The sequence below is a fragment of the Ambystoma mexicanum genome, chromosome 4p (genome assembly GCF_040938575.1).
Source record: "Ambystoma mexicanum isolate Mex_15411 chromosome 4p, UKY_AmexF1_1, whole genome shotgun sequence".
Taxonomy (NCBI): Eukaryota; Metazoa; Chordata; class Amphibia; order Caudata; family Ambystomatidae; genus Ambystoma; species Ambystoma mexicanum.
This window is the reverse complement of record NC_090927.1, coordinates 667,192,930-667,213,007: the sequence shown is the minus strand read 5'-3', so window position 1 is coordinate 667,213,007 and position 20,078 is coordinate 667,192,930. Positions and strand designations below refer to the sequence as shown.

Below are 20,078 nucleotides of genomic sequence, written 5' to 3'. Positions count from 1 at the left end.
TCATGTTAAGCAGGGCACGACTCTGTAGCATGGAGCGGATGGGATCAGTGAAGCTTCTAGCCCAGTGACCATCCTCAGGGGTAACACGCATGAGATGAGGAAAGACCAACGGCCACGCTTTACGTGCCTCTGCATCCCCTACTTAGTGTTTAAGACGTCTATAAATTCAGGTGAAGTGTGAAAGCAAGCAACACAACCTTTTACAATCCCTGTAGGAAAAATAGGTTTTAAATAACAACATAAAAACATACACATTGTTAATGTATGAATGTGAGGCACGGAAAAAGAAATACGGCGCAGTGTAAGTGTTGGCAAGCAAAAAAAATCAACATTAAGTAAGTGTTGTGTGAAATATTGCCTGTGCCCTGGGTGCTATTATTGTAATTTAAATGCTGTGCCTCATACGTTTTTTTTCCTGCGAGTAAAATTTAGATGGAAATACTGCTAGAATCGGCACTGGGAACATCGTGCCTGGCTTCCTAACAACAGAGCTTTCAAAGTGAGAAAGTGCAACGCGAACATATCTTTTCCCCATGCTGCAAGGACCGGAAAGTGCTCTGGAGCCGAGCAGCCTGCGTTTGCGTATCACCAAGGAAACGCCGCGAAGCGTAATCAACGCCGCACCTTTTCCTAAGCCAATGTGCTGTGCAGATTTCTGACGCAGGTACATTTTGGACAAATACTGATTTTACCCGGCAATATTTTAACGTGTCCTGTGTTAGTTGCGCCACACTGCCAGACCCCAAAAGGAATATAGTCAGACGGAAAGCCTGTCATGGCTGTGTGCCTGACATGTGCCATGAAGGTATGGAAGCCCGAGGTGGGCAAAAGGAAGCAGGATGCACGCATTGCACAGGGTCAGGTGGCAAATTAAAACATTGCCAGGATTCGCATTTCCGTGTTCATTTGATCCAATAGTCTTAAACTGCACAGAGAACAATTGTGCGTAATAGTATTAAATTACACTAGGTGCTTTCTTCTCTACTTTGTGAAGCATCTACCTCAAAAATGAATTTGTTTTCATCAAGGTCATTACGTTGTATGTTATGTATCCTAACATACCGTGCAATTGCATAACACACACACATCCACAATGAATCTGGGCTTGAGGTTTTCACTTTGTTTTCAGGACATGCTGATGACTCGTTTTACTGTGAAACATCTTAATATCAGAATGTGGTTGTGACATAATGCTATCTGGCAAGGGTGGGATAGCCTGAGCTGAACTCGAGATGTGCCAATTAGATGCCACTTTCATAATGTTACAGACCAAAAAGCAAAACACACACATGCCGCTTAGAGGGGGCCGTGTTATGACATCCTCATCAGCTGTCCTGCAGTGACAGCAGGGCAGGTTCAAAGGTCAAATGTTAATTTCTGAACAGAGCTGCTGGAACACAAACTTCCAACAGGCAGAGGAGGTGTTTTAACATTCTGCTTCGCTGGTTCAAAATATCATAATTGTGTAACCCAGACAACCTGGTGGTAGTTATTAATATCTAAATATAATCCATGCCTGGTTGTGACATGGTTGCTACTGAGTCTACACTGTTATACAGCCACAAGCGCTGGATGTCATAATTTTGTCAACTTGGTGAGCAGTGAGTCATGCATGATCGGGTCATGTGTATTAGCTGTCTGGCCTGGGTGGATCGGCATGGGGACCCATACCAGAAGGCTTCTCTTTGATGCCCCTGAGGAGGGTTGACACCTTCCACCAGGGTACAGGGACCCTCCTGGGAACTGGTGCTTCAAAGTCAGTTCTGTTGTGCGATGGCCATTTCACAAAAGGGTAGTGATGTGAAAACAAGGAAATAATATGAGGCAGGGTAACCAAAAAGGAAACACACCAAACACAGATTACAAAGGAACATACAAAGTACTTTATTTTATACTGAATCCAGTTACAAAAGAACAGAACAAAATTCAGATAGCTATCGACCCTCAGTACAACACAGCGAACTCTGTCGTGGTTCGTTGTGCTCAGTGAGTGCAAATATTCATTGAAACAGTCAGGCTTTTATACATTTCTCCAGCCTGTTGTCCAGCCTTTCTTCAGGTTAACCATTCCATAAATAAGTTACTGCTCTAGGGTCCCTTGCCAGGTCAAATCTAGTTCATCTTAGGTTTATACATTAACAAGAAGAAATGGTAATAATGTATGCTCTAGGCCTAACATTACAATGCGGGACTTAATTTATACAATATAGTTAAGCAGGTGTTCTCATTCAATTATAGATCCGTTTCGGTGATACAGGTAATCCATTGCACACAGGTCAGCAGAAGGACAAGGTCTCAGCTCATGACCCTAATAAGTGGCCTGCAGGCAAGTTATACATTAGCTGTACAGAGGTCATGACAATAAAGTTCTGTTCTGAATAACATAGGCTACCATTTTAGCTCACATGGTGACTTTATAGAGCAAGAAAACCTAAAATGGCGGCTTGACCCAAAATGACAGTTTACATGGTTTCTAAGGTCAGGACCTTGCAATGCGAGTTTATTCACATGTAGTTTATAAGCAGCTTGTTAGCAGCTTGGCGTAGGCCAATATACATATATTCATAGCAATAGGAGGCACGATATAATTTCTAGTTTGCCAAACCCTCCTTTTGGCCTATGCCAAGTGCTAAACTACTTATGATCTCCCTGCAAATAACTCCATGTGTCATCGTCCATACACCCTGAATAGCTGTCAGAAATATCTATCGCCATTAGATCTTTTACTAAGATCTCTTTCAGTACATACTCCTTAGAGGTTTTATCCGGGGCATACACTTTATGTCCTACTGTACCTATCGAATGAGTGCAACATCCCCCTATCATTGAACATATACTTGGTAGACATTGGATACAACAACAAAGAAATAGCAGAATTCCCAAAATAATCAGCAAGACTGAAAGCACTTTCCAACCCCAAGACCGCAAGAAGTCCCAGAACCAAGCGCTAAGATCCCAATTTCCCTCGGGAACATGCACTTTTGAACTAAGAATGTGCAGATTCTGTATTGCCTTAAAAATAGTTGGGGAGGAATCTGGTACGAAAACACAGCAAGCTGACCCCACTAGTTTACATACTCCACCACGTTCAGCCAGAATGACATCTAATGCCATCCGGTTCTGAAGCGCTACCAATCTGATCGCTTTCTGCTCTAAAGTCATATTATAGAGTATATCTGTGGTCCGGTTGATGGTTCTCTCCAGTACTCTCGCTAGCTTCCTGATATCCTTGGAATTCGCTATCTGCCCAAAGAATGGAAGGAATGATTTCGCTACATCTCCTAAAACCTGTGCTGGAGGGTCACCATTCTCGTCCCGCCATGGACGAGCCTTCGAAACCTCTACAGCACTTGATATAAACACCCCAGGTAACAGGATTCCTAGATAACAAGTTCCCTGCCAATCCCTGGGCAACCATGGAAATGCTACATTACCGCAAACAAAATAGATAGGTTCACCTACATACAAAGGCCTGTCTTCCCCAGTCAAATTTGCAACGTTGGCACAACCTTTAAAATCTCCCATTGACCGGGTGCCATTGCTCTGGATGCAGAAAGAAACTGAATCGTGGCTATGGTTAACAGTATAAGAAGGAGGCACGGCATCCTTATTGCCTATCAGAGCCATTTTAAAGGAAATCAAAGATTGGAAAGGACGAGACAGTCTATCAGAAGGCCTAATAGAAGCAATATTGAGCTTACTCCTATTTGCGAAAAGCGAGCATCCCAGGGGAGTCAGAACACGTTTCTCAAAACTATTCAAATTAGTGCCATCAAAGTTCCCCGAGATGCTATCATTCCATCGGCCAAAGAACAGTGCTCTAAGTGAAGCATAACAAGTAGTTGTCAAAGGTAAAGGGTTAATATACCAACCTAGCCCCTTATCCCCATGTTGCGGTAAATGTGAGCAGACCCAACAATTAGTCTTATTAAAAACGGCATGTGTTGCATTCATTATAAGCAGCAAGGTATTATTGTGATACTTCTGTCTATGCTGTGAGTCTCTAGGTGACAGAGTATGTAAATGTACAAAAGCTGTGGGAACAGTGGGTACAATTTCAGTCGGCAGCAAAGACTCTAAAGGATGAGTTTCTTCGAAATACCAAAGGCCTAAGACAGTGACTATTATAAAACCAAATATTATCATAAAAACACAGCAATACGTTTTCGGGGCCCAGGCACATTGTTCATTGTCCGAGTTGGTCACCCCCTTATTTATAAGTCCAATACGAGCAGCAGCGGTGGCGGTAGCAGGCATTGTAGATTTTCAATTGACGACCCCAATGTTCGTTGCTGGCGACACTACGGTCGCGCAGCTTCTTAGTCCTTCCACAACCCCTAGCCAACAGAATCCCCTTCCTCAACTTTTTGGGCAAAAGCAAGCCCTTGATGATCCTTTCCTTCCTTGAATGCACAGCCGAACCGTGCCGTATGTCTATCAGATGCACAGCAACACCGTGCCGTATGTCTATCTTCGTGGCCGGAAGTTGTATATTGTTGTGCCTGGTATTGTTTGATCCGAGAACAAGATGTCGTCACTTCCCGTTGGAAGCAACGTATCAGAGGCAAGTGAAGTTGGAACAGCAATTTCCGGGAGCAAAATTTTCGGAGAGTGCAGAGACAAAATGGCAGCTTCCCAAAGCCTCACGGGCTCATAAAGATTCTCCGACGCACTCTCAGTGCTACTCACTGCTTTGGGATCATTGGTTAGCGTTAGCGAGGGGTTCTGTTTCTTCTGTAACGTGTGGCACTGAGTGAGGAAGTTTCTTGACATGCGTCGCGTGGATCCAATGCTTCCGGCCTGTGACACGCACCGCTGTTTGGGTGACCAGCAGGACCTAGAACGGGCCCCGCCACCGATTTGCAATGCAGGAAGATCGGTCAAAGGATTTGACCAAAACCCAACTTCCAGGTTGTATACTGTGGCCTGGGCCCTCGTATCGCGCGGGTAATGCGTCTCGTACCTGGTGATAAATGAAATGCAGGTTTTTAGTCAACTGGCTACAATAGTCTGAAAGCAATACATTTTCTACATTCCTCAATGCCCTAGGCTTCGGAAGACCCCAGATATTGGCAGGTCTCCCCATTACCACCTCAAATGGAGAGAGCCCAGTCTACGTTTGAGGGATTGTACGCATGGCTAGTAACACGATCGGTAAGGCGTCCGGCCATTTTAGTTTGGTGCCAGCACACGTCTTAGAGAGCTTGTTTTTTATGATACCATTGTGTCTTTCCACTAATCCGGCGCTCTGAGCATGTCTGGCCGAATGGAATCGTTTGTCAATTTGCATTGCCGTACATATCTGTAGAATTACAGCAGCAATAAAATGCGGACCATTATCCGACCAGATAACTCTCGGCAAACCGAACCGTGGGAAGAATTCTTTTAACATGGTCTTTGCAGTGGTCATGGCTGTAGCGTCTTTAACAGGGAAAGCCTTGACCCACTTACTAAAGGCGCAAATGACCACAAGGACATATTTTAGATTGTTAGATCGCTCCATTTCAATAAAGTCAAAGTGAATCACTTCAAACGGGACAGAAGGAGGCCCAAAGCTACCTCTTGGAGTTGCTGTCCCCTTTCCCACATTGTGTTGTAGGCAAATCATGCAATTTTGGACATAATGCTGGGCAATTTTTGAAATCTTATCATTTACCCAGACTTTCTCTAACATTCTCGTGATCTGTTGAGCGCACACATGTGTGGAACCGTGTGCCATGGTAACCATCATTACTATATAGGCATTAGGAAGCAACCATTTCCCTTCAACCATGTCCACCCAACACCCATCATCATCGAGTTTCCCCAAGCCCTCAGCCCACCTCTTGGATTCTTCTAATGTGGCATCGGATTGGATATCCCGTACAGACCCAACACCCTCATCCATTGCATAGGCATCTACAGTCTCCCTTGAAACATACATCTCTGTGAAGAGATCAGTGGCAGTTTGTCTAGCTATTTGATCAGCGTAAGCATTCCCTTTCCCTACATCATCTATAATCTTGCGATGTGCTGCGCACTTAATGATTGCTAACTGTCTAGGGAGCGCAAGCGCTGAAAGCAATTGTACTATCAGGGAGCCATGTTGGATCTTGGTGCCATGCGAAGTTAAAAACCCTCTCTCTGACCAAAGTCTCCCAAAGTTGTGAGCCACCCCAAAGGCATACTGGCTATCAGTATATATGTTTACTGTTAGCCCTTCGGAAAGCTCACAAGCTCGAGTCAATGCTATAATCTTTGCGGCCTGCGCAGAGTTATGCGTAATTCTCTTGGTCTCCACAACCATACTCAATGTAGTGACTGCATAAGCAGCTGTGGATGTACCATCCAGTAGTTTGAAGCAGGAGCCATCACAAAACAGCTCCCCTTGTGGGTTATCCAAAGGAGTGTCCCTCAAATCAACACTGCCTTTTGTATCTTGTTCAGTAGTATAGAGGAAGTCATGTGACTCTTCGTCACCGCAAACAGTATTTTGCGGGAAAGGTAGGAGTTCAGCCGGATTAAGAACACAGCACCTCCGAATTTGAATGTGTGGAACAAACAAGATTAATTCATATCTTGTCAGTCATGCGGAAGTGAGGTGTTGCGTTTGGGTTTTGTTCAATAGAATATCTACCTAGTGAGGCACCATCAGAGTTAAATCATGGCCTAGGACCATTCCCTCACACTGTTTTACAGACGCAGCAGCGACAGCGCGCAAACATCTTGGCAAAGCGCATGCAGCAGTATCAAGGGCGGAAGAGTAGTAACCGCATGGCCTATTCTTCCCTCCATGTTCCTGCGTTAATACAGCCAAAGCAAATCCATCACATTCATGCACAAACAACACAAAGGCCTTCTCATAGTTCGGTGTGCCCAAAACTGGCACCGAACATAATGCAGTCTTGAGCAACTCGAATGAATGTTGATTCTCCATATTCCATGGCAATGGCGAAGAAATACCCTTCTTCGTCAAGGCCAACATCGGTTTTATCACTAGTGAGAAGTTTGGGATCCATAACCTACAGTAAGAAGCCATACCTATCAAGGCTCTAACTTCCTTTTGTGTATTTGGGACAGACATGCCAGAAATGTGTTTTATTCTTTCAGGTGTCAATCTTCTTCCCTCCTTTGACAGGAGATAGCCTAAATAGGCGACCTCCTGGCAACAATTGAAGTGGGAAAAGCGACCAAAAGGCTCCCACCAATCCCCTCTCAACCATGGCCTAGAGGATCACGGCCCAGGCACCCGCCACGAGAGGAGTTTGCCCATCTCCCAGACGACCAAATACCCTGGTACAAGAACATACGAATGTGCCCACTCGCATGCCCACCCGCATGCCCACCAGCCTGCCCTGCACATGCCGACACCTGCGGCATGGATGAACTCGACTAAACCATCTAGCACCAAATAAACACATCGTTAGAGATGCCATGACGACCTAGCTAACGGTCTGCACAGTCGTGCAACATACACACTGGACACTCCCACATCAATTCACACGAAGAACATGCTCAGTGCTATGACGTAGGCGACGGACATACTCACGGACGTGCATCTTTATTATTTTTAACATAGGCTTTTCAAATGCAGAAACGCAAGACGCATAATGAACTTATCTAAAAAGGCTTGCTTACGCTTCTTCTAAAACCATGTACCGTAATGAGGAATATAACGAAGACACGATACTGAAGATAGAACAACACGACACCATAACCTACAGCGCCCTACATTAAATGGTTTCTCCTATGCACCAGGCCCAAGTAGGCCGCAAGCAAAAGCTTTCATGAACATTGAATGAGCAAGGGTTCGGTTGCTGACCCTGCAGAATGAGCCCAGCGAAAGCAGACAGTCAAGGGCACAACGTTGCAAACTTGCATACCGCAAGCCGACACCAAGGTCGCACCTGCAAGATAAACCCGGCACACGGTGAAAAATATAATATTAATTGTGCTGAATTCTGCCTCAACCACGGTCCCTACCTCACGTGACCGAGCCGAACTTGATAGGGTGCCAAGCCCAGAAGGAAGAAGGCGTCTGGGTCCCCCGTCTCAAGACACAGGCAGATACAATTAAGCGACTCAACAGACATCTGCGACGGTGGGAGTAGTCGGCCTTCCTGCTCATGAATAAGTCCTCACATTGTCTGCACACACCCATAGTGAAACATTGTTGCAAATGACAGGTGCACCGCGAGCTGGGAACAGCGATGGTCCCAGACTGGGGGGCTCGCGGGTGAACCAATCAGAACATGGGACCCTTATCACTGACGCCATTCACATTGACCAATCCTCAGGGGTCTTCATGTAACAATTTTTATGTATCAAACTGAAGGGACAACCCAAGTATACCACCTGACTGACCCTTGACCAATAACCAAGTCTTCTATACGTATGCTATACTAACCCTACCACTCGGGGAACCAATCCAGAGTGGCGATAGGTTTTTTGTTAATTTTGCTAAGGTGACGCAAGTAGCGCGTCACGCTAAGGTACAAAGGGCCTGCGAGCCCCACGCTGCGGAGTGAGTGTCAGGACGGACGCGTACGATCCTTGGCCATCCCTGCCGTTTTATTTAATAAACAGCAGAATCACCTTGCTTCTTGTGTGTGTCTCATACTCTATCTTTTGGGATATACGGGAGGAGTTGGGGCCTCCCTGCCCGGAGGTCCGCGGACGGCCCAGCAGGCCCTGGGAGAATTTCCCCCCAACAAGTTGGAGGCACTGCTGAGATCTGTTTAAGGTCTGCTTTTATTTTTATTTTTCCAAGTACTCCCGTTGCGAGGAGGCCCGGCGGCGCGGCCCCCTCTGCCGCTGCCCCCTTTTGAGGACTACAGGACCATCGCGGAACTGCGAGAAGACCGGATGGCGCAATCCGGATAATGGCCCTCGGGAGCCGGTTGAGAAGTATCCCGCCCGCGGTTGGCGAGTGTCCAGACGTAGTCCAGACGAGGGGAGGTGGCGAGCCGCCTGGAGGGGTGCACGCAGTCGAGCGGCTCCGCATCAAGAGAACTTGGTGAGTATGCCATGCCCAACAAGCAATGTGAAATTGTGAGGGCGGGGGGAGGAATTGAATACGGGAGGCGGGAGGTGTTGCACAGGTGCGCGGCGAAGGTTTGATAATTTAGTGTTGGCAATGAAATGAATGGTAGCCGGACGAGTGCGAGAGCAGTCCGCTACGTTACGGGAGAAAAGGGGGCGGAGCACGAAAACATCACGTGCGGCCGCTCGTAGAAACTGATTGGCCTAGGTCGCGACCACGTGTAAGGGTGTGTGTGTTTGGTTTCCTACGATTTGGCAATTATTGATCAATGAGTAGATGAGGATCCCTATTGTTCGAGCAGGAAACTCGATAGATAGATGACGTTTCCCTGTAGGCGGTAGCTAGATAGTTGCCTAATACGGAAGATAATTGGCTGGTTAAGCCCTCCTGTCGAGGGGCGTATCACATGCGAGGCGATGCAGCGTGCGCAGTCCGATTATATTATTGATTACCTTGTTCCAGGAGTGACAGGAAGACAGCTGTGGGGTTAACGGGGGTAGATTGCGAGTGTATTTTGGACTTAAAGAATATATGAAGAACTTACCAATAGTTTGAAGAGATCGGTGACGTCACCAGCAGGGCTTACATAGGACATCTCGAGAACCAGGCATCTTTCATTTTTGAGTGGTGGGGAGGAGAGCTGTGTTAAGGGCGTGGAAACAGAGGTAGACGGTAATGAGTTGATCGGGGGAAGGCGAAAGGAGGTACGTGGCTGCGCACGGAGAACGCCGGCCACGGCAAGTGCAGAGGAGGGAGGAGGAGCAAGTGAAAATAGGACGGTGGTATAAGATCGTCACAAGGGGCACGCAGCCGCAGGGGGCTGCATGCGCTCCGGCCGCAGGGGGCCGTAAGGGCGTTGTATAAAGGAAGAAACTAAAGAAAGAATATACAAATGTAAATACTATATTTTACTAATTTTTCTTTAGCGGACTATCGCAAGTCCCCAAACTTACGGGGCCAGGTAAAGGTACAAGGCTGTATATTGTAAACTACTAGTGAGATAACCACTACCAAATAGGGGAAGGGTAACAAGTGGAGCGCTACTATGTCATACGGGACAGGATTGGGGGGGTGGGGGAACACCCTCACAACCCCACTGCAACACATATGTAAAACACTATCACCCCATAGAGAGAAGTTGATCAAGTACAGCATAGAATGGACACAGGGGACAGACAACAAAATGACGACACCATGGCCGCCTAATGGTAGCTTCGATCCATATACTCAACACTCACTATTGAACTATCTGCACAATACATACAAGGGGAAGAAGTTAACGCACCACGTGGAGGTGTTCAACTTGTGGAGGATTTTCCAGGGGTCCCGACCAGGACCAAACGGAATGTTCATTATAGGGGAAACAACGGGAGAGAAGGAGATTAAGGAGGAGAGAGAGAGCGGGGAGAAAGGAAGTGAAGGAACACTGAACACGGGGAGATGACAAGAGGGAGGAGAAAAGAGTGACGACTCAACCGAAAATGAAATAAAAAAGGAACAGAGCGACGATATACCTCTAGCGAAGGTAGTGAAAACAGAGGGAGGGGGGTTGTACCCTTTAAGAGAACTAGGAGAAATAGCAAGAGAACCATTAAGGGCGGCTGAGAGGTACTCAAACCCGGCATACAGCCCGCCTCCATATACAGCTACAGGTGGCCACACGGGAGGGGAGCGGACTAGTACAACGGGGTCAGCTCATGGGAAGATGATAGCAGGGGAGGGGAGGACCGAAGTAGAGCAGACTACGGACATAGGAAATGACGAGTGGGTAGCTGCACAGATATTATTAAAATTACGCTGTTCATTAACGGGAGAAGAGAAGGAGGTGGTGAGGAAAATGGACGAGGATAATGCCAGGGAGAGTGAAATGGAAGGGGAAGAGGGGAAAAGAAAGGGGGAAGAGCCGTTAAGGAAAAAGGAAGAGACTTTGGAGGAACGATTAGCAGAATTAAGGGATGAACAGAATGAACTGATTAAGCAGATCGAGAGGGGGGAAAGAGAGAGAGCACGGTAAAGGAAAGAAGGTAAGAATGAGTTGGGGAAAATGAGAGAACGAACGGAGGAGCAAAGGAGAGAAGCCGAAAGGCTAAAGGCAGCGGCAGAAAGGGTATCGAGAGCAGTACTGCGCGAAAGGAAAAAAGAGGAAGAGGAGAAATAAAAAGAAATGGCAATATGTAAGAAGAGATTACTGTCAGAAACGACAAGGAAATACGAAGAAGGGAGGATGATAGAGAGTACAATAGAAAGGGAGAGGGAGAGATGGGAAAGGAAGAAATAAGATGAAAAGATATTAGAAAAAATGAGTTGTGAAGTAATGGAAGAATTAAAAAAGAAAAGAGAGGAAATTGGTAGGGGAATAGCGGGGAGAGAAGAAGGGGAAAGAGAAGATAGGAGGGGGGAGAGTGAAGTAAGGAGGGAGGTATACAGAGGAGCAGAAGTAGCAACAACATCAACACACAGAGGAGCGAGTAGTAAAGGAGAAAAGGGAGGAACGGACCTAATAGACTTAAAAACAGTAACGATTGGGGGGAAAAAGACAGTTTGGGGGTTGCCATTTATGACTGACTTTTGTAGTGAGGAAGAGGAAGAAATGGGGAAGGAAGGAAGAAACAGTGAAAGGGAAAGCCTAGACAAACTATACACCACCCGGACAAATAAAGACTCACCATGGATCTGCAGGAGAAAGGAAGAACTGCAGAGCAGTGAGGAGGGGGAGCATGGAATGACAGAGGTGCAGACACGTGAAGCCACGCCGTCACCGTCCCGTCATGCATGCTCCACCACCCCACGCTCATAAGGTACAACATGCCCATCTAAACTAGCGCCCTTCACAAGAGAACTGGCACCCTATGCAGGAAGGCTTAGAGACCTCCCTGGACTTAGACAGGGAGAACGAATACACGCGCCCACAACAAATAAAGGAAATGATGAAAGAAGGGGAAGTGGTGGAGGAGGAACAGTGGAAAGCAGGAGAAATATGGACGAAGGTGACGATATAGAAGAGACGGATGGAGAAGAGGGGTGTGAGGACTCGATTTTGTGGAACCCAGGGAGTAAAACGGGACACAACTTAATGCCTCTTCTAGAGAGGGGAGGGGTTATACCACAATATGTTCCTTGGAAGCACGCAGACAAGGAAAATATAAAATGTAGACTCCCATCATTAAGTGGAGGTGCGGGTAAATGGATATATGAAATGGAAAAACACACCGCAGGACAGAAGTTGGCAGTGGGAGATGTAAAGGGCCTCCTCATATCAATATTAGGTGATGCTGCGGATGACATCTGGAAGAGAGCAGGCTTCCCCGGGGTAACAATAACAAACACATCTCACGATGGGGAACCATTCGCAAACTGCAGACATGCATTATGGCAGGCACTGAGGGTACAGTATCCAGACACATCAGACATAGGAGCTATTACCTCGCGCAAGATGCGTGAGAACGAAGATCCTGTTGATTATATCCAGGAAATTCAAGAGAAGTGGCGTATGGAAACTAGAGAACAATGGGACAAAACACCAGCAATATTCTATCATATACTAGTACAAGGGCTCCCAGAAGCAGTCCAGAAACAATTGAAGAAAGTAGTGGGGATGGAAGCAAAAGCATGGCCAGAAGTACAACTGACTATAGTGCATTAATCCAGGACATGGCAAGAAAAAATGAAAAAAAAGGAAGAGGATAGGAAAACGGAGGAGGCTAAATTAGTACAGAAGAAACTCACTAAATACACGATGGAAGGCACACTAATAACTACACCTGCCACAATAACTCAAAGCCCCACACAGGTAGTGGCTGCACAAGACCCGTCCCAAATACAATCATCGCAGACCGTAACATAGCAGATGCCGCCACCCCAGCCATACACGACTAACATGGGAGGAGGATCCACGACGCCAGGAGCTGGGTATTATAATTACAACCGGGGAAGGGGAGGAGTAATGAGAGGGAGAGGATACAGATTTAACACACAACAACAGGTGGGGGCCTTAGGAATCCCTACCCCACCGGGTATCCAACATATCAGGACAACACAGGAAGCTTTCCATGGCAGAACAGGAACCACCGGTGTGTTGGATTTGTGGATTGGTGGGCCACATGTCGCGTACGTGTAGAGTGAGACCAGGCACACCGTTGTGGAATGAACAGGGACAACAAGAGCTCCCGCAAGAACAGCAGGGCATCCAGCAACAGCAGACATTACAACAGGCAAATGGACGGCAACAACTAGTAACACAACAACAGCCACGGACATACCTACCGCCTCAACAGCAGGTAGCGATTTCACAACAACCCCTAACACAGCAAGTACAGCCACCTACACAAGTTCAAGACCATAACATAACCTCGACCAACACCCAACTACAGCAAACACAACTGGGTAGGGTGACAGTGCTGGGACACAACCCTTACACAGGTAGTGGTCAATCATTGTACCCCCAATAGGACAGCCCACAGACGACCTTGGTGTGTCCCATCCTGTCGGTAACACCTAATAGTGCGGAGGAACCACGCATAGAGGTAACGATAGGTGACAAAAGATTATCATTCCTTGTCGACACCGGGGCGACCCGGTCTTGCATAAGGGAAGGTAAATTCAAGATGTCAGGTGAAGCCATGAACACCCAAGGATTTTCTGGGGCTAGGGGGTTGGTTCCCTTTACTAATAACATTCCCTTATCAATAGGGGATTATGACATGTCAGTTCCACTTTTATATTCCAAGGCCTCACCTGTAAATATAATGGGGAGGGACATCATGAGCAGGTTGAATATGACGATCTCCTTTACGGAGGACGGCATAATTTGCTCCACTCCAGGAATTAATATGCTCACCGCGCGACAGATTATGCAGGCATACTGTGGACAGAAAGTGATTAGGGCTGAGCCAGTAGATGGTGAACTGTTCCAGTACGGGACTGACATGGCATTTGCATGGATGCCAGGGATAGAGGGAAAGATCTGGAGGAGGCCAGCAGCCTACTTGTTTAGACCAGAAACGCCAGCTAACGAACCAGAAGGAAAGGTGATTTCGGTGGACATAGAGAGCATCATAGCAACCGCTGATTACATTGCAGTGCATGCCCAAGACAGAGAAGGAAGAGCGTGGAGGGCCGTGATAGCACTAGCAGAAGGATGTAGACTTACCCAGGTGTCAGATGAGGAGCTCTTCTCAGGAGAAAAGGAAGAAGGTGAAATGGTATTTATGATGAGTGTGGAAATATGGCTAAGGGTGACGTACAAACAGGTGGCACAGAAAATTGCAATGGCACTTGAGGCACCCACGTCCACCCCAGTTCCCTTTTTTGAGGAGGATATGGCAAAAGTACCCACATCATTATGGACTACTAGTCCCTATGACGTGGGGTGCATAAAAAGCATAGGGGGGGTAAGAATAAAACTGAAAAAAGGTGCAATACTCCCCAGAGTCAAACAGTACCCACTATCAAAAGAGGCAGATGAGGGCATATGTGAAACAATAACAGCCCTTATAAATAATGGCATATTGGTCCTATCAGAATCCCCATGCAACACAGCTGTATACCCAGTACGCAAGGCTAAAGGTGGATCTTGGCGCTTCATACAGGACCTCAGGCCCTTGAACAATATAGTGGAAGCAGAATACCCAATAGCAGCAAACCCGGCCACAATATTGTGTGGCATTCCGGCAGAGGCGTCACGGTTCACAGTGATCGACCTTAAAAATGCCTTTTTCTCAATACCACTGCACCCAGACTCACAAGATCTGACAAGCTTCACTTACAGAAACGCAAAGTGGAAACACACCAGATTGCCACAAGGGTACTGCGAGTCACCCTCAATTTTTAACAGAGTAATACAGATGGACTTGGGTAACATTGAAGTGGAAAGCACAGTGTTGCAGTATGTTGATGACATAATAATTTGTAGCACAAACGAAAAAAGATGCAGAGAGGACTCATTAAAGATGCTGACAATACTAGCTGAAAAAGGTTACAAGGTAGACAAGGAAAAGCTACAATACTGCCAGGAACAAGTACTTTACATTGGACAGCTCATATCCCAATATGGGAGACAGATTGCACCACAAAGAGCACAGGCAATTTTAAAAACACCATTGCCACAAACAGTAAGAGAACTACAGCAGTTCCTTGGCCTGTGCAACTACTGCAGAGCATGGGTGTTTGATTACAGCTCATACATATGACCTCTACTTGAGGGGTTAAAAGAAGCTAACAAAGGGGAGAAAAAGTTGGGGTGGACAATGGAAATGAAAGAGGCTTTCGATGAACTGAAAGATGCAATATCAACCGCTCCAGTACTGGCCACCCCAGATTATGAACGGCAATTTTTCATATTTTCACATTGCGACTCAACAGTGATGAAAGCGGTGTTGGCTCAAAAAACAAGCATGGGCTACAAACCCGTAGCGTTTTACAGCGGTCACTTAGATCCTGTGATGCTAGGTCATTTCCCTTGCGAACAAGGTCTTGCCGCAGCTGCCTTTGCGGTAGAGAAAGCATCAGCAATCACCATGGGGTGCCCAACCACACTGTTTGTGGAACATGCGCTATTTGCAATATTGAACAAGCCTAAGTCCACATTAACAACGCAAAGGGCGTCAGGTTATGAGATTATATTATCTAGAGCTGAATTATCAATTGTTAGATGTAGCACAGTCAACCCTGCAAGGTTTATAGCTGAGGTAATTGAGGAAGGAGACTATGCACACGATTGTACAAAGATTACTGAAATGTATTCATGCACCAGAAGGGTTGAAGAGAATGCACTAGAGGGAGGTGATCTCTTGTTCATTGATGGGTCATCAACGATTGACCAAAGTGACGGGATTAGGAGAACTGGGGCTGCAGTGGTGAAAATGACAGAGGCGCCGGTGTGTGTGGCGATGAAGTGCGTACAATTACCACAGCATTACTCCGCCCAAGCAGCGGAATTGGTCGCACTGATCTTGGCGTTGAAGGAAAGTTTTGACAAGCGAGTGACCATATATTCCGACAGTGCATATGTCACATCTACTGTCCATTCCGGGTTGTCCAAGTGGAGGAGAAGAGGGTTTAGGAGAGCTGACGGCACCCCAGTGCAACATGCCCTCTTATTAGCTGAACTAATTGAAGTAATAAATGACCCCCAAGAATTAGCCTTGGTAAAATGCACCGCACACACTAATGGAGAAGATCATATTTTAAAAGGGAATGCAGCAGCAGACGCACACGCGAAGTATGCTGCATATTTTGGCGAGGTATGGAACCCCCCAGAGTCAGAGAGAGGGAGAGGGAGGGGAATAGCTAAGGAGCTATTAGTAAGAGAAGGGTACACCCATCTCCCAGCCACACAGATAATGGAGCTACAAGCGGCTGCACCCATGGCAGAAAAAGAAATATGGGTAAAAAGAGGATGTACAATGTCACCAACTGACGCACTATGGCGCCAGGGTAGCACTGGAAAAATGGTAATGCCACTGGCACTATTGAACATCGCCCTTAGCCAACTACACCACCCAGCCCACACAGGCAAGGAAGTAATCGCAGCACGAATTAGGGAAGATTGGTTCTGCCCCGAGTTAAATTCCCATGTGTTAAATTTTGTCGGCAATTGTCTCACATGTCAACAGTTCACGGCCGGTCACACGCTGAAGGTGATAAAAGGTACCATACCCCGGCCAGAGGGACCCTTCCGACACATCCATATTGACTATGTTGATATGATCAACGTATGTCAAGGAAATAGGTATATGATTGTAGTTGTGTGCCCATTCTCTAGCTGGATCAAGGCAGGGCCCTGTTCACACCCAGATGCATTCCGAGCAGCTAAATTCCTAGTAAGGGAGGTCTTTCCCAGGTGGGGAGTGTGCAAAATATTGCGGTCAGACAATGGGCCGCATTTCGCCAATGAAATGTTCCAGCATATCACGTCCTTACTGAACATCAAGCATAAATTTGCATGTGCATATCACCCGCAGGCCAACGGTATATGCGAACGCCTGAATGGCCTATTAAAAGAGACAATTGCAAAAATACAGCAAACAACAAAGAAGAGTTGGCTGTATTGCCTTCTGCTAGCCCTATTTGAGTTAAGGAATAGGCCAGGCTCCGACCACCACCTCACTCCTCACGAGGTGGTGACAGGACGCCAAATGCGCCTTCCTCTGACGCCAACATCAAGAGCATTTACCGACCATGAGAGCACTGCAAATGTCCTTGGCGATGAAATGTACCAATATGTGTCTTCTTTGATTACTAGTGTGGTGTTTGTGTCTCAACAGCTCGAGCGCTCGCGGGGCGGGTCTAAGAGTGATCAACAAGAAGACGCGGATGAAGAATTGGAAAAGGGAAAACTGTGCAAAATTGCCAAAGGCGACCACGTACTACTTCGCAATTTCAATAGAAAGTGGAACAGCCCACGCTTCACTGGCCCCCACCTGGTAGAGGAGGTATCAACGAGAGCAGTAAAGCTACAAGACAAACGTGCCTGGAATCACCTGCACGACGTAAAGATCTGCAAACTCCAGACCCGCCCTAGCGTCACCGACAGGGCCATTGGAAGAGCAGCAACAGCATCGCCAACGGAGGAAGGGACTTCTACCGCAACTAACGGCCAAAGTGTCCCCATACCCTGCCACCCCCCTGATTCCCCAAAGACAACCACTGCTCACCCCATGGTCACACGTTCCAAGAGTAAAGAAACCTCTACCAGTTGAACCTGAACCCCAATCCCTCTGCCCATTGACCCCCTACCCACTGCAATAATAACCCAATTGAAGGACATTGTTTTACACATACACATGTAAACACGTGAATGTTCTCTCTTTTGTCTCTCGCACATGCAGGTACGGCGTATTACTGTACTATTAAGAAAGCAGATAACTAACAAAGTTCACTGCCCAGGAGGAGTAGATGATACCCTCAGACAATAACTACCCTGAACAATTATCACACCAATTTGTCTATTACATACAAAGGCCACAACACCTGAAAAGAAGGAGGGTATGTGTCTACTACACAGCACTCCTCTTGGCCATAGAGCAATCAATGCCCCACATCCGGCCATACTTGCCTGTCCTAAGAGATAGATCGCTCAGATTGGCGTGGGAACAGCTCTTCGCCTGGGCACTGAACGACTACTTGATAGGGAGAGCTTGAAAACAACAACTAACACTAATAACAAGCATATTGAGAATTTTCAGGCGGGCAACTTTAACGTCGCAAGAATTAGCTGCCGGACTGCAGCAAAGTAAGAGCAAAATGCCGGTGAAACTAGCCTCTGTAATAAAGATGATAGGGATTTTGATGATCACCGGGTTTGTGGCTGCCTCTGTATGGCGGTACAACTATGCTATCAATATTTTTGCTGTTCCCAAATCTAATATACCCCCACCCCCGGCTGCAACAGGTGTTACGTCAGGTGGTACTAGCGAAATTAGACACAAGGGTAATAGAGTTAAACGCAGCACATACTCAGAGAATAAAGATATTGACAACTACATACAAAATTCAGCGCACGTCTCTAACAACATGTGGTACCAACACATGACCAAAATAGGTAAACAAACAACAGAAGAAGGCTGCTACGTCTGCTCATTGATCCCATACGCCATGAGTGCATCCCAAACTTTTGTTGCCACGGAAATAGATGAAAAAACAGCACGATGTATAATATACCTGGCACTGTTCCAAACAAAAGGGAGATTTCAAGGGAACACGGTACACCTGGTATGGAAATCACGTGACACATACCCGTACGAAAATAACTTCCCTAGAGTTATTTGAGCTACCACAAGACCAGCCTACATGCCGAAGCATTTAGATACATAACAAGCGGCCCTGAGAAAGGAGAAAAGAAGAAAGTTACATTACAGTACCTACCATGTGATTGGTACGCCACTGAAGCTGCTGGTAAACAAGGATGTTGGGAAAGACCACTGATAATAATAACAGGAAAGGTGTACCTGGGTGACAAATGGGACATAGGAGTGGTTGGCAGCAACATGGTAACGAGAGAAGATACTACAACTATTGCAGAGCACAACAACAGATGTTGGATGACTTGGGTCAAGAACGTACCCATGCTAACATGGATAGAGAAGGATGAGGACCCAATAACGATACTGCCGATATTGCACCTAAGATATGCTACCAGCACAAAGGAGAAGTAGATGTAGGATACAACACCAACTGTGCAAGTGTGACAGAGCTACCTGAGGGGGGAGCAGGAACAGCAGTAGTAATGGACCATTACTGGGCCTGTGGAGACAAGGCGTACCACACACTGCCCCCTTTGTGGAATGGTGTATGCACTATAGTACACGTTAATGTACCATCACTAGTGGTGCCCCAGAAACATGTGAATATGGCAAATTTCCCCAAGATGGATGAAGGGAACAAAAGGAAGAAGAGATCTGCACAGCCTCGGAAAGGGCCAGAGAACCAACGCAACGGCAACAACACTGTCCTCAACAGAAGGAAAAGACAAGGAGAACCTCTGACAAGAAATTACCTGTGGGGAAGGTCGGAAACAGCACTCACCTCAATTCCGCCGGAACACAGACTATTCAGCAGAGCAGCTATGTTCTTCTCCTCAATAATACATCCTGGACTGCAGGCCTACGCAAACGCAAAATGGCTCCAGATAACTAGGTGGGAACTAATGATGACAATTAACTCTACAGTAAATGGATTCAACGCAATAAAAGAGGAATTGCGAGCAGTAAGAATGGTTGTACTACAGAACAGATATGTACTGGACCTCCTCACAGCAATGGAAGGAGGAGTTTGCGCAAAGATAGGACAATCATGCTGTACATTCATTCCTGCTAACGATGCTGACAATGGTACACTCACGGAAGCAGTATCACAATTGGCCCAGATGCACTCCAAAATGATGGACGAAAGTAAAAGTGTAAAAAAGGACGAAAGCTGGTTTTCGACGCTATGGTCATGGATGCCATCTTGGCTGTCGGACGGACTGAAAATCATAGTTGGATGCATTATTTTGGGTGGAGCTGCACTTATCTTAATAAGGTTTTGGAAGGCCCGGAAGGCACGCACCACAGATGAG

At 46.6% G+C, this 20,078-nt stretch overlaps 1 protein-coding gene across 3 annotated transcripts in view; it reads right to left on the bottom strand.

Annotated features, from left to right (window-relative positions):
• The window catches only part of COL19A1 (collagen type XIX alpha 1 chain), a 2,241,461-nt gene that overhangs the window by 328,208 nt on the left and 1,893,175 nt on the right, over positions 1–20,078 (bottom strand). The window lies entirely within an intron of this gene.